Genomic DNA, 6,000 nt, shown 5'->3' on the forward strand with positions numbered 1-6,000 from the left:
TCGTTGAGAGAATAAAATATGGCTTACGTTCATTGCGTCACTGCCAACTCAACACGAAGGTAACACCCCTAAAAAAACAAGATAAATTACTTACACTCGGTATAGGAAAAAAATTGGATAAAAAAAACTGTATCAGGAATATGGCTTATTTATTTTTCTTATGTGTAAACGGGTTTACTAAGGATATAAGCCTGTCAGATTATTAATTATGAGAGGAAAATGTGAGATCCAAGATGTTAAGGCCAGGTAATTCATCGCGCCTGATCTAGATTGCCTAATTGCTAGACCAAGTGGTACTAGCTTCATTTCACCAGAAGTTCAGAGTTCAATGTGATTTAGGTTTTTTTATCTGCAAAATTCATCGGGCTTCTGTTGACCTAGAAGGTGAATAGGGTTGCTGGTAGTTAGTCGACCGTAATAGTCTGCAACCAAGATGCTTAGGTCTAGCAATTTCAATCCAAAAGTCTTGCTGAGAAAATGAAAACGAATTACGCGCCATTATTTCAGCCGTACGTACTGACTAACTTCTGCTACAGATACTCCACGACGAATAGTCTATAGATAATTGTCTAACTAATGCGTAATCCACTATAGTCCTGGTTATATCGAATTCAGTTTAAGAGTGCTGTGAAAAAAGTGAGAGCTTTCAGCTGAAGATCGATATTCGGAACATTAAACGCAGTGTCACAAGTGCATGATAAATCTTGGAGGGTACGCATGGTACAAGATCGTCTGCTGTGATATTCTACGTATCTCATTGTATTCATTCTTATTAAATTTTACTACATTGTTTATTTTTATCTATTTTAAAGCTGAAATCATGTTTCTAAAAGTACTATGTACTTATAGTACTATTTACGTAGCACTATTTACTTTGTGTGTTATATCTACTGTGTGCCTGTATACGTGTGTGTGCGTGCATGTATGTGTGTCATATCTTGTCATCCAAGATTATAAGATCGTAATTCTGATATACGATAACGAATATCAGCTTTTCCTCTGGTATATCCATAGATGTGAATATTAATATCTACTGGTAAACGGGTATGTTCGCGTAAACACATCACGTCATGATGGCGTCTCCCCCGAGATATGAAAGCCGATAAATTTAGTCTTTGAGTTTCCCGAGGACCATTATGACAAATAATTTGGTTTTATATGCTTTTTCGTAGACTCTGTAGCTCAGTAAAGGAAAAACAATGAATAACCCATGACATTTAACTCTTGCAATTTCAAACGCGATTTCAGAGCTCAGAATTTCTACATAGGCGAAGTCCATATTCAAATGGAGTTCGCACCTTCTCTACATGCTTGCGTTGCTTGTTGCATGTCATCAATTTTTGTTCGCCGGATACTAGTTCACCTTTATATCACGATACCGATAATTCTGGTTGTTTTATCAGCCCATTTTCTCTCAACGTGTGTTAGATATACGTGACATATCACGTAAATAAATACACAGTTAATATCATTTTACCTTATCTAGCAGGATAACAATTATCGGTTCTTTAATACATACCACAGCATCAGACAGGGAAAAAGCATTCTTCTACCACATAAAAAGGAATGCTTTCGAGCGCTTTCACTATTTATTTCACTACATAAACAGGTGCAAGCAACCTTATGAAGATACGTGCTTGCTTAACCATAAATGGTAGGCCTAGGCTGAGCTAATCGGCGCTTGCTGACATGCTGCAGGTGTGGCAGCCCGGCTTGTGTTATTAAGGTGTTACAGGAAGCAAAAACAACACTGTTGCCTTTGGTGATTTGAAATACCGGCTTTTTTTTTTTATCAAAACGCATTTAAACTGTGCTATAGTACTAATTTATTATGCTTTCAAAATCGTAGGCCTATGCTAACAATTCATTTTGCTTCACTGCGTAATCGTAGGCCTATGCTAGTTATTCATCTTGACCCACCGAGTAATCTAAGTCATTTCCAAAGTATAATGAGTTTAGTTTCATTTCTTGTTAAGTCACTAACATGAACACTAACATGAACATGAACCCTATAGTTTTCAGGAATTGTTGAACTGCATCAGTACTGGTACAAAGTGGACAACGGTAAAAACAGGGATACTGAATTTACAATCAGCCAAAACTCGTGCACAGTTTATGCAAATGAATGTTTATAATCAGGGAATCAGATCAGGTTTATAAGTTACCCGGAAACACTGCTTTAATACTTATTTTAATCTCTGAAGATACCACAATCTCGTCTGAAACTTATACATAGAGGATGTTTTGAGTTCCTTGGAGTTGTCTGCCGGCAAAAAATAAGCATGAGAGAGAGAGAGAGAGAGAGAGAGAGAGAGAGAGAGAGAGAGAGAGAGAGAGAGAGAGAGATTTAAGGTCAGTTAACCCACGCATGAATGCACACATATGCACTCACACACATATATACATACGCACGCATATTTAAGGTCATTCAACGCAGCCAATTTTGTGTTAGTATTCCGTCATCAAAGGCCACGCGCAAGAAAGCTAAGAGTGGCACTGGCTTCCACTTAACTTTAGCTGTTTCTTGCTTTTATTTACCTTAAGTCAGCTAAACACAACATCAAACGCAGCAAGCGATGCATGCAAGCAAAGAACAGTCCACAGGCTTTTGTTTCTGACCTTATAGAAGGTTAGATATATCATTCATTAGTGAAAAGATTACTTAGAAGCGTTACATTTTTGGTTTGGTACTAATATGGCATGCTTGTGGCTTCACTTTAACAATGAAAGTCATCTTTAAATACTGTTCGCTGATCGTATAGAATTTTACATGCCATATGTTAACTTTTTTAAATATCAAAATTTTCTCTTGTGACCTTGGTTTTTGGAAATTGGTAGGTCTATAACTTAGTCCATTCTGGATCTACCAACAACACTAGATTGTGAAATCAAATATGAATATTTACAGGCAAAATTCTAACGCCCTTTAGCAGTAAAATAAAATAAAAAAATCTTGACATCAAATTCCAGGAAATATTTGTAACGTGCCGAATGAAATCCAGGAAGATTCTTTAACGAACAAATTCAGGAAACAGAACCGAAGGACGAGAGTTGAAATATGATGGAAGTCAAAAGTTGTGTGAGAAGTTGTGCAAATATTGTGCAATAATAGGAAAAGTTCACAGGGCACAGAGAGTGGTGAAATCATAGGCCTATTGAGACAAATCTTTGTTGTGGAAGTAGAATACGTTGCCAAAATAAAAATAAAAAACAAAAGCAAAGGCAAAGGTAGACTGTAGGCGGTATGAATCAGGAGATTCGATACAAGAAGCCGTACTGCGTTGACGTCTGGGAGAAAATACAAGAGAGAGAGAGAGAGAGAGAGAGAGAGAGAGGAGAGAGAGAGAGAGACTGTGCTGTAGTCACGACCGCCTTGCTTTGAGGAATCGGAAGTAGGCTACTTCAAAGGCAATAATAGGGATTGAACCTTGAATGAACAGTCTAGAGAAGTCCGTGGATGTAATCAGGAATGGCGTCAGAGTTTTATTTCTTCGAAATGCAGTTTTCTAAAATACATTATAATGAGAGAGAGAGAGAGAGAGAGAGAGAGAGAGAGAGAGAGAGAGAGAGAGAGAGAGAGAGAGAGAGAGGTGTAGTATGCGATACATGGAAGCAGTTTTAGACGCATAATCAGTCAACCGGCCGTCCTTGCGAATTGTTGTTTTATTTTGTAATCGTCTGAGCGGTAACGGACTCAGTCACTCAGGAAATCAGTTAGTTGTTCTAGAATGAAGTCTCAAAGAGAATCACTGAATTGAATAACGGAATAGGATATTCAATTATACTGCATAAGAGAAGACATTACTGGCTTAGCTTGTCTTCTCTAAGGAAAACTGAACTGGGGCAGACTAGGCCTATATATAGTCTTAAATTTGTAAATAGAAGTGAACATTTAATAGAGAATTTCATGTAGAATATACCTATAAACTCAAAATCCTAAATGTAAGTGAACATTTAAATATAGAATTTCTTGGCAGAATAGACTATAAACTCGAAATCCTAAATATAAGTGAACATTTGAATATAGAATTCCATGTCAGAATAGACCTATAAACTTGAAATCCTAAATATGAGTGGACGTTCAATTGTACATATTATGTAATATTACTTGTTAACTAAAGTTACCTATTCAGTAACACTTACTTTTGAAAACAGTCTTATCAGAAAAAAAATCGTAAAAGATCATTAATAATCAGTATACTTGTAGGGAACGCCATCTTGACAGAAGACACAAACTCCGAATTCCTTTAAGTTTCGGAATTCCTAGACCTATATATAAACACAGCTCCACCTGATGGCGAATTGCCCGTAAAATGCACGTTCATTTAAGCAGTAGACCCAAACAGCCAAACAAAACAGTCACCGGAAGGACGAATGACAACAAATGCATGAAATTAGTGCCATATGGCAGAGCGCTTAGGGGCGGGGAGGTCATTCGGTCTAACGTCATAAGAAAGGAGGAGGGGAGGAGGAAGGGGGAGGGGGGAGGGGGATGAGGAGAGTAGGAGGATGAATACAAAAAGAAGGATGGCTAGTGCCTACTGTACCTTGGTAACAATGGCGAAGCGAAATTGTATGGCCTCTTGTTGCTATTTCGGTTAATTACATAATGGACGGTGAATCTTTTTGAACAACAACAGCGTGCCTTACACACACACACACACACACACACACCACACACACATATATATATATATATACATACATACTACACACGCACACACACACACGTGACGTGTTATTACACTTGAGCATATAAGTATAGGCCTACACAATAGGGGATTTTTGTTTCTTAATATTGACAATACGTGTATCGCAAGAGAATGGCCAGTACAAATTACAATACGTAGTATTGATAATACTGCCAACGTAACTGAAGTAACACTCATTGTAACAAATCAGAAAGATATTTATCAAAAATATTTCATGATCATGCGACATGGCGTTAGTAAAAGTGTGTAACTTACTTTTACTTACATTTTTGTTTGATTTCTGACTTATCAGGCAATTAATGACCTTATCATACTAAATGCGAGAAAAATGCAAAAATGTGACGGAAGAATTCACATCATATTAAATTACTCCTCGAAGATCAAGGCTAAGAAAGAGGTGGTTTAGCGAAGCTAGGACGATTCTATACTTTCGTCAACGTAGTTAATAATTACATAGGCTGTAAATATACAATTATAATAATTACTGGAGTCATCCAGGCATAAAGATCCCGCCACCGAATACAGGTATAAGTTAAGGGGTTTGGGGGGGGGGGGGACGGTTGCCAGGTCTAAGTCACAATAAAGATTGCTAGCAAGAGAGCGACCACAGGTATCATAACACACAAATGCAAAACCTAGATAACTTTTCTCATATTTTTTTTTTTTTTTTTTACTTTTAACTAATCTTTGGTTTTGGGAAAATGTTACTTAATCTTTTTTTTAATTTATTTACGTTTGTTTCTGTTGTTTAAACCAATAATTTACTTAAATAAAGCATTAATATAAGTTAGAACTCAAGCAATGCACAGACATAGACCGATATCGATAATGTCGCATTTTCAATAGCACTTCTATCCAATTCAAAGTATAATCAAATGACGTATTATAATCAGGTTGCTTTTATTCGACCTTCAAGGGTCGTTGCGTTTTAGCGATCGCTAGATATATATTTTTCAAGGTCGCTGTCTACGTGTTTCTGGTCTCGTGTTCTCTCCATTTCTCAGCGGAGGCGTGGCTGTGGGCGTGAAAGTTTAGGAAGCCATCACGAAACTTTTTTCTTTCTTTCTTTTATGTATGTTGCTTTAACATTTTCTAAACAAATTCCTGCAAGGAGGAAATATTATACCAATCAGTTTAAGATGAGTGGGTGAATAAAAAAAAATCATACAAATCCGCTTAGTTAAGAAATAAAAAAAAAAAAAAAAAAACCCCCAAAAAAAAAAATCTTAAGCGCTAACTACGAGATTCACACCTCAGCAAGATGTAGCCATGTTTTCCTCGTTCATCG

Source organism: Macrobrachium nipponense, chromosome 42 (genome assembly GCF_015104395.2).
Source record: "Macrobrachium nipponense isolate FS-2020 chromosome 42, ASM1510439v2, whole genome shotgun sequence".
In the NCBI taxonomy this organism is placed as follows: domain Eukaryota; kingdom Metazoa; phylum Arthropoda; class Malacostraca; order Decapoda; family Palaemonidae; genus Macrobrachium; species Macrobrachium nipponense.